Here is a 10,839-nt window from a genome sequence, read left to right on the forward strand (position 1 = left end):
AGTCTGTACTTTACTATCAAAGACTTTATTTGGCACAACAAAACATAAAACTAAGATAAGGAGAGGTTGCTACAGTAGTAAACAACTTCCAAGACTCAAATATAAAACAAAAATACTGTAGTAAAAACATGGGTTGTCTCCCATAAGCGCTTTTCTTTAACGCCTTTCAGCTAGGCGCAGAAAGTGTATATCAAGTATTATCAAGAGATGGAGCATTGACATCATAAGCTCCCCCATCCGTAGTGGTACTAAGGGCTTTGTCAATTTTAGGCCTATAATAATATTTCTTTGGTTTAGGCACTTTAGAGACATACATAAACTTTTGCTCCTTTCCCACATAAGCTTTCTCTCTAAACTTTAAAGATGAAAAGGTTGAACCCAAGGTTCCCATAGCTTTTTCAAGTTCGCCAATCCTATTGATTTGATCATCATGGACAACACAAGTTCCTACAACACTAATTCTTTCATCAATTCCTCCTAAGGATTTATCAAGTTCATCAGTTTTATCGAGTAACATCTCCAATTTAGTTTCAACACTCGGAAAATTTTTCTCTATGGTTTCCAATTTTTTCATAACATCCTCAAGAGAGGTTTCAATTTTAGTTTCATTAACAGGTGGTGTTCCAAATAAACTCTCAATAATGCAACTAGCTTCTAAAGCGGGAGCGCCTAGGAAGTTACCTCCCACGAGACAATCAAGAACATATCTATTCCAGCTAGAGATACCAACATAAAAATTCCTGAGTAGGATAGTGGTGGAGTGTTTCTTAGTGCACCTATTATGAGCGTCACTAATTCTATACCAAGCATCTTTTAAACATTCTCCCCCTTGTTGCTTAAACGAACGAACTTCAACTTCAGGATTACTCATTTTAGCAGTAGTAAATAAAACAAACTAGATAAAATAAATGCAAGTAACTAATTTTTTTTGTATTTTTGATATAGCAAACAAGATAGTAAATAAAGTAAAGCTAGCAACTAATTTTTTTGTGTTTTGATATAATGCAGCAAACAAAGTAGTAAATAAAATAAAGCAAGACAAAAACAAAGTAAAGAGATTGGATTGTGGAGACTCCCCTTGCAGCGTGTCTTGATCTCCCCGGCAACGGCGCCAGAAATTTTGCTTGATGCATGTAGCTGACACGTCCGTTGGGAACCCCAAGAGGAAGGTGTGATGCGCACAGCGGCAAGTTTCCCTCAGTAAGAAACCAAGGTTTAATCGAACCAGTAGGAGTCAAGAAGCACGTTGAAGGTTGATGGCGGCGGGATGTAGTGCGGCGCAACCCCAGAGATTCCGGCGCCAACGTGGAACCTGCACAACACAACCAAAGTACTTTGCCCCAACGAAACAGTGAGGTTGTCAATCTCACCGGCTTGCTGTAACAAAGGATTAACCGTATTGTGTGGAAGATGATTGTTTGCAAGAAAACAGTAAAGAACAAGTATTGCAGCTGATTTGTATTTCAGTATAAAAGAATGGACCGGGGTCCACAGTTCACTAGAGGTGTCTCTCCCATAAGATAAAAGCATGTTGCGTGAACAAATTACAGTCGGGCAATTGACAAATAGAGAGGGCATAACAATGCACATACATGTCATGATAAATATAGTGAGATTTAATTGGGCATTACGACAAAGTACATAGACCGCCATCCGAGCATGCATCTATGCCTAAAAAGTCCACCTTCGAGGTTATCATCCGAACCCCTTCCAAGTATTAAGGTTCAAAACAACGAGACAATTGCATTAAGTATGGTGCGTAATGTAATCAATAACTACATCCTTAGACATAGCATCAATGTTTTATCCCTAGTGGCAACAGCACATCCACAACCTTAGAACTTTCTGTCACTGTCCCGCATTCAATGGAGGCATGAACCCACTATCGAGCATAAATACTCCCTCTTGGAGTTAAGAGCAAAAACTTGGCCGAGCCTCTACTAATAACGGAGAGCATGCAAGATCATAAACAACACATAGGTAATAACTTGATAATTAACATAACATAGTATTCTCTATCCATCGGATCCCGACAAACACAACATATAGCATTACGGATAGATGATCTTGATCATGTTAGGCAGCTCACAAGATCCAACAATGAAGCACAATGAGGAGAAGACAACCATCTAGCTACCGCTATGGACCCATAGTCCAGGGGTGAACTACTCACTCATCACTCCGGAGGCGACCATGGCGGTGAAGAGTCCTCCGGGAGATGAATCCCCTCTCGGCGAGGTGCCGGAGGAGATCTCCGGAATCCCCCGAGATGGGATTGGCGGCGGCGTCTCGGTAAGGTTTTCCGTATCGTGGCTCTCGGTACTCGGGGGTTTCGCGACGGAGGCTTTAAGTAGGCGGAAGGGCAACGCGGGGGCCACACGAGGGCCCCACACCATAGGTCGGCGCGGCCGAGCCCCGGGCCGCGCCGCCCTAGTGTGGCGGCGCCTCGTGGCCCCACTTCGACTCCTCTTCGGTCTTCCGGAAGCTTCGTGGCAAAATAGGTCCCCGGGCGTTGATTTCGTCCAATTCCGAGAATATTTCGTTACTAGGATTTCTGAAACCAAAAACAGCGAGAAAACAACGAATCGGCTCTTCGGCATCTTGTTAATAGGTTAGTTCCAGAAAATGCACGAATATGACATAAAGTGTGCATAAAACATGTAGATATCATCAATAATGTGGCATGGAACATAAGAAATTATCGATACGTCGGAGACGTATCAGCTGCCACCGGCTGGTAGGACAAAAGATGGTGTGCAAGTTTCTCATTGCGAGCACGTACGACTATAATTGGAACACATGCCTATTGATTGATTAGTACTTGGATACCGTTTTATTATTATCTGCAAATGCCCCTGCTTTGATTGTTACATGAGTTTCTCTCATCCATGCAACGTCCGTTATCCGTCCCCGTGCCTACAGTATTTTAATCCTGCTGTTTACTATAATCACTTCTGCTGTCTTTGTTACTCTGCTGCTGTTATTTTACTACTGCTATCGCTATAAAACTGTCACTACTCGATAAACTCTTGCGAGCAAGTCTGTTTCCAGTGCAGCTGAATTGACAACTCCGCTGTTAAGGCTTTCAAGTATTCTTTGTCTCCCCTTGTGTCGAATCAATAAATTGGGTTTTACTTCCCGCGAAGACTGTTGCGATCCCCTATACTTGTGGGTCATCAGTGCCACAAGCGGGCAGCACCTCCGTACTCGGTCACACGTTCGGTGTTGATGACGACGTCCTTCTCCCCGTTCCAGCGGGCAGCGTATATAGTAGATCCTCCTCGGAATCCCGCCAGCACGACGGCGTGGTGACGGTGGTGGTGGAGATCTCCGGCAGGGCTTCGCCGTAAGCGTTGCGGGAGAAGAAGGGGGAGGGAGTAGCTAGGGTTTGGGCGCAGGGTGGTGCTGCGACTTGGGGAGCTAGGGCTGCGACTTTAGATGCCCTTGGGGTGCCCCTTGGTCCCTTTAAATAGGTGGCCAAGCCCCTTGGGTCGTCCATAAACCTGCCCCCAAGTTTGACTGAGATCCGATAGGTTTCCGGTTCCGAAAACCTAGTCCTACTCGGACTCTTTTGCCAATTCCGAAATTGCATTAAGGAAAGACTCCTTTTCCCTTAAGGCAACGTGGTTGCACCTATTATGGAACCCTCCGTACTTCCTTAGACATCCCGGGTAGTCCCGGACACTTCCGGAACCTTCCATAATATTCCGGACTATTCCGGTCCTTCCAAAACCTTCTAGAAGCTCCGGTCAAAACACCGGACTTTTTCCGAACCCCGAAAAATGACTTCCCATATATGAATCTTATTCTCCGGACCATTCCGAAACTCCTCGTGATGTCCTGGATCCCATCCGAGACTCCGAACAACATTCGAACTCCATTCCATATTTCATATCTACTTAAAACGACATCAAACCTTAAGTGTGTCACCCTACGGTTCGAGAACTATGCAGACATGATCGAGACTCCTCTCCAATCAATAACTAATAGCGGGAACTGGAGATCCATAATAGCTCCCACATATTCAACGATGACTTCGTGATCGAAAGAACCATTTACATACGATACTGATTCCCTTTGTCACACGATACTTTACTTGTCCGAGGTTTGATCATCGGTATCTCCATACCTTGTTCAACCTCGTCACCGACAAGTACTCTTTACTCGTACCATGGTATATCATCTCTTGTGAACTATTCACATGCTTGCAAGCTAATCAGACGACATTCCACCGAGAGGGACCTTAGTATATCTATCCGTCATCGGGATGGACAAATCCCACTCTTGATCCATATGCCTCAACTCATACTTTCCGAATACTTAATCCCATCTTTATAACCACCCATTTACGCAGTGGCGTTTGATGTAATCAGAGTACCCTTCCGGTATAAGTGATTTACATGATCTCATGGTCGAAGGACTAGGTAAGTATGTATCGAAAGCTTATAGCAAATTGAACTTAATGACATGATCTTATGCTACGCTTATATGGGTGTATCCATCACATCATTCACCTAATGATATGATCTTGTTATTAATAACATCCTATGTTCATGATCAAGAAACCATGATCATCTATTAATCAACAAGCTAGTTAAATGAGAGGCTTACTAGGGACTCTGGTTGTTTACACAACACACATGTATTAATGTTTCCGGTTAATACAATTATAGCATGGAGTGTAAACATTTATCATGAACACTAAGATATAACAATAACTATTTTATTATTGCCTCTCGAGCATATCTCCAACAAAACCATCCCATCGGGAACAGAATACTCAGGAGGAGGCTGCATGTAAACCTCCTCACTCAACTCGCCATTAAGAAAAGCGTTCTGAACATCAAGCTGGGACACAGACCAGAGTCGAACAGAAGCAACAGCAAGATGAGTACGCACAGTGGTCATATGAGCCACAGGGGTAAAAGTCTCATCATAATCACGGACGTGCTCCTGCTGAAAGCCACGAGCCACAAGACGCGCTTTATAGCTCTCGAGAGATCCATCAGAGCGGGTCTTAGTTTTATAGACCCACTTACACGTGATAGGACGAACACCAGAAGGGGGAGAAACAAGATCCTAGGTGCCAGTGCGCTCAAGCGCAGCGATCTCCTCAGCCATGGCAAGCTGCCATTCAGGATGACGCTCGGTATCCCAATAAGAAGTCGGCTCGGAGTCGACAGAGAGACCATACTTACAAGAAGAGTAACGGTTTGGAGCACGACGCTGACGAACAGGCCGTGAAGAGGGAAGCTCATCTGCGGAAGACGACTCATCAGAAGAAGAGGAAGAAGGAACAGCTGAGGAAGGGTCCAAAGCCGGAGAACTAGGGGAAATAGATGGAGGAGAGGATGGCGCCGAGGTCGAAGGGGGCGCATCAGAACTAAGAGGTCGAGGAGAAGGGACAGCGGGAGGTGCATCAGGAAATAGAAGAAAAGATATATCATCCACCGGGTAAGTACCAGAGGTGGGGCGAGGATAGAAGGGACGCGTCTCATCAAACGTGACATCACGAGAGATGCGCATCCGACGACCAACGGGGTCCCAACAGCGATAGCCCTCATGCTTATCACTGTATCCGAGAAAAACACACTCAACAAACTGAGCGGTCAGTTTGGTGCGTTCGCGAGGAGGTAGGAGGACATAGCAAACGCAACCAAATAAACGAATAGTCGAGTAGTCTGGAGAACTACCAGAGAGACGCTCGAGAGGAATGCCACCTTGAAGGGCAGCAGAAGGCTGAATGTTAATGAGTTAAGTCGACGTAGCGACAGCCTCAGCCCAGAAATGCGGTGGAAGAGAGGAAGGAATCATCATAGCACGGCTAGTCTCAAGAATATGACGATGCTTACGCTCGGCGACACCATTTTGAGCATGCGTGCCGGGACACGAGAACTGAGTGAGGGTGCCCTGCCCAGCAAGGACACCACGCAGGTGCTGGGAGATATACTCACCTGCAGAATCAGCACGAAACACACGAATAGGCATGGAATACTGAGTACGAACCATGGCCGCAAAGCGCTGATAAATAGAGAGCACCTCACTGCAAGAGCGCATAAAAAACAACCAGGTGTACCGTGAAAAATCATCAATGAATAAAATAAAGTATCGATGGCCCCCTTTTGAAGCAAAGGGAGCCGGACCCCAAACATCTGAATGAACTAAATCAAAAGGTCGCTGAGATACAGACACACTAGTAGGATAGGGAAGCTGAATCTGTTTGCCTAACCTACAACCCTGACAATTTAAAGACACATCTCCTGAGACAGACCCCAGAAGACCACGACGGACTAATGACGATAAACGGGAGCCACAAAGGTGACCCAGACGATGATACCACTACTGAAAAGAGCTAGTGATGGAAGCAGCAACCGCAGGAGAACTGGCAGAGGAAGTGTCAGCGGATGGAACGTGAAGCCAGCCTAACTCCCATAGCCCCGAAGACTCAAGGCTGCGAGGGCCAGCTCCAACTAGGGCCTGTGTACGGCGGTCCTGAACAGCATAAGAATCAGCGTCAAGAATGATGCGACAACCAGAATCAGTAAGCTGACTAGCAGAAAAAAGGTTCATCTTAAGACTAAGAACATGAGAAACGCCAGGAACCGAGAAAGAGGGAGTAGAGAGGGTGCCTCGACTGGAAACAAGAAGAGAGGTACCATCAGCCGTGATAACATGGACATGAGAAATAAGAGAGCGAAGAGCAGAAAGAATAGAAGACGCAGAAGTCATATGAAAAGAAGATCCAGAATCCAGATACCACGGGGATGACGTACGTGACTGTGTAGAAGATGGTGGTCGCGTGGTGCCAGAAGAGCTAGGCACAGAACCAGCAGTACCCGTCGATGAAGAGCCTGTAGTAGCGAGCAGACCACGAAGACCACGGCTAATGTCCTGGTCAGACAGTGCAACTGCAGAAGATCCTGAAGAACCAGCCTGCTTACGAGCATGATACTGCTGACGTAAACTGGGATCCCTCCTCCAGCAGCTAGAGACATCTTGGCCAGGCTTGCCACAATAGGAGCAGGGAGGACGAGGAGGTGCTGTCATACCATGAGGCTGTTGGGGCTGACTCTAGCCCTGGACCGGAGGAGTAGAGAGTATCAGCGGTACTGGAGACCGCAACGAAGCCAACGGCATAGGAGGACCACGAGCAAACGGCACAGGAGGACCACGAGCAGCAAGTACAGAGGGAACCTCAAGAAGACCAGCACCACGAAGACGAGTCTCCTCAGCACGAAGCTCAGACGGTACCTCAGAGAGCGGAACACGACCACGAGCAAGCAGCTGGGCACGACGAGGCTCAAACTCCTTGCGGAGCCGCGACAAGAACTCAAATACGCGCTGAAACTCCAGATCCGCGCGCACAGTCAGATAGCAGGGACAGGTGGCACACACAGCTGTACGAAGAGAATCAAGCTGACGCCAGATAGCAGCACTCTGAGTATAGAACTCATCAATAGTGGAATCACCCTACTGAAGAGCATGCCATTGGCGAACCACAGACAGGTAAAGAGTATCCCCAGACGGTTGATAGCGCTGACGAAGAAAAGCCCACTGAGCAGCAATAGTGGGAAGACCCATGAACTCAGCAGCATACTGAGGCAGAACATTGGAAGTGAGAACAGCAGCAGCACGAGCATCCTCATCTATCCACTGAGTGTAGTCAGTCAGATCCAGCCGATATGTCGCAACAGTGGTAGAATACTCCTGGACCTTCCGGTCATACTCAGCCAGAGCAGTATCATCAGCACTCTTGGCTGCATCCTTGACCTCCTGAGTAGCATCGGGGGCAAGTGCAACGGGCGTCGGTGGAATAGGCGTCGTAGGAGCAGTGGGGCGCGGCGAACAAGGGACCTCGCCAGAAAGCACACTCCAAAGACGAAGACCGCGCATGTGGACGCGCATAAAGGCAGCGAAATCAGGGTAATTCGCGCCATCAAAAATCACCGGGCAGCGAGGAATCGCAACATAGCCCGACGAGGAAGACATAGTTTTTTTTCGAGACGGGATCTAGATCGGGTCAACACCCAATCGAGACATGCACGCAGACGGGGACGGGGGCGGAGACGGCGGCCAGGGCGGGGCCGGGGAGGAGCGGCCGGGGCGGAGCGGCCGGTGCGGGCGGCGGAGACGGGCGGCGAGGGAGAGGCGGCGGCGGCCGGGCGCGGCGGCAGAAAGGGGCGGGCGGCGGCTGCGAGGAGAGGAGCTATCTATAGCTCTTATACCATGTTAGGGTAATAAACTTATTGTATTACCAGGGGTCAAATGCCACAATATATAGTACATGTACAGGTGCAAATATGCAGGAAGCCCACTAACATATGGGGAAACTACAATATACAATATATACATCTAACATTACTCCTATGTTGAGGTGTTCATGTAGACCGAATTATCATGTAGCTTATGCCACATATTGGAGTCATAGTGTGACGTGAGAGTCTTGGTCATCAAGCATTACTCCTATGTTGTTAATGGAATCCCTCTATGTGTTTGCATCCTTTTCTTTTGTTTATTCCCATGCAGATCTCTTTCGTCGTGGAAGAATAAATGCAGTTTTTGGTTAACGTCAGAATGAGCTCCTTTAGTGACAATCAAACACTTTATTAGTCTAGCACTTGCAGTCACCAAAATCGTATATGCCGATGCTTAATTTTTTGAAGTTTGTATGAGGCCATTCCATTCATTTACACATTGTTTTTTTATGGAGGTGTCCATTACTTTTTTCTTCTTGTCAGATACCAAGGATTTATAATGTACAAGCCGAAACACTAGGGAAGAGTGTGACATTGGACTATTTTGATCAGCATAATAATATAGAAAACCATAAAATTTATTTGAAACTCATGTCTACATGTAAATGAAGTGTCGTTTAATAGGGTACATTTCTCATGAGAACATGAATAAAAACTCGAAGACTCCTTTTTTGTCTAAAATAAAAAAATTCACCAAGAACCTATAGCGAGTACATACTAAAGCGATGATTGAGACTTGAGCAGGCTATTCATGGTTTTGGCAAAACGATAAATTTTAAATAATAAAGAAACTGATGCATAATATTTTGAAGAAGAGAAAAAAAGAATACTAGGGGAGTGAGATCGTGAAGGAATCCTCCAAGAAAAGTAACCGTTAGGTCTTAAATATAAAAAGTACAAAATGATATGTCCAAAATATCGAAAAGAAATGTTGGATGGGGACTTTGGCAGCTTTAGACTAATGCTGCAATTAACAAGGCCGGAGCCCTGGCAGCAAGGATTGTATAATTAAAATTGGTATGGTAGCTCAGATAGATGGTAATTACTAGTTTTCTAGTTAATGAATTGGCTAATGCATGTGCTTATCTTGGAGCATCTTCTTTAGTTAGGTCCTAAGGTCGCGATCTTCTTGATTTGGAGCTATGGGAGCAAAGGAAAATTATCAGGTGCCATGCACCAGTATATTGCTCTCTCATTTTGAAATATGTTTCATACAAATTTTTGATCAAAGTCAAATTGTGAAAGTTCAACCAAGTATAGGAAAAGATATCAACATTTATTTAAAATACCAAATTCATATAATATTAAAATATTTTTATTTATGGTTCTAATAATATATTTGATTTGGTATCATAGATGTCTATATTTTTCAATATACTTGGTCAAACTTTACAAAGTTTGACATTGACAGAACAATGTGCAGTTTATAATGGGACGGGGGGAGTACTAGTTTTTCTTGTCCATAGAATTTTGTTGTTTTTCTTAAAGAGTAAAAAAATGTTAATTTTCAGACCTCACTGTACAAAAGTGTAGTTTTTCTCATCCAAAAAGTGGTAGTTTACGAGTTTCCAGCAATCAAGGGAAATTGTACTACTGTAGGATATCAAGAATTTGTCACCAAACATGTATCGGTGTATGAATTAAAATTCTTAAACATGTGGTATTCCATTCTCATAGTTGGGAGTGAAAACTATCTAGTTCGCTTTACCCATTTTCGGGGTCATATTATAGAAGAGAGGCAACCCCATGACACAAAAGTAGACCATGAAGACTATTCTTTACTAGATGATACCCAGCCCGCGCGGTGCTGCGGCATACTACGCAGTGCGGTAAAAATCTTCTGAGTACAATAAAGAAGATAAATGCATAATTCTCACACGATTGCTTTTGCAAACAATATCAGTGTTTGTGTTATCAAATATGCTACTAATGTTGGTAGATATCACTCTTCTATAGAAATTTCCATTAAATGTTAAATTGTAAATATATAAATGCCATGGCTTAAATTTGACAGAGAGCATATCGAGGTGGACTCGCGAAATACAATAGCACATCATTGGTATGATACTTTATTACCAAAATGTAAATATATAAATGCCATGGCTTAAATTTGACAGAGAGCATATCGAGGTGGACTCGCGAATTTTTTTTTAAATAGAAGGCCCTTCGGCCCAGCTTTATATATAAAGCCACACACCAACAAGGTTCGATACAACTCCACACCCACACACTCCATCGAATGTTCGAATACAAGTTCATACACTCACATAGCTCCCAGCAACTCCTGACATGATACAGCACAAACACCCCCGGCCCCTCGAAGTAGACAAAGCATCATCGTGTGTGATCCAGGTAGAGGTGTTGTCTTCATATCGACTCAGATCGCGTCCGAGCGTAGAGCCTCCTGACGTCGCCCACCGCCAAGTCCAGCAAGTCCCTGTCCCTCTGTCTGACCAGAACCCTCCAGCACTGCATATGTAAAGACATTTGGTAGAAGATATCAGCCGGATTGCCGATCAACTTTTCCTCTATCGCTAGCTTATTCCGAATGTTCCAAAGTGTCCAGCACTGCGCCGCAAACGTG

Source organism: Lolium rigidum, chromosome 1 (assembly GCF_022539505.1).
Source record: "Lolium rigidum isolate FL_2022 chromosome 1, APGP_CSIRO_Lrig_0.1, whole genome shotgun sequence".
NCBI lineage: Eukaryota > Viridiplantae > Streptophyta > Magnoliopsida > Poales > Poaceae > Lolium > Lolium rigidum.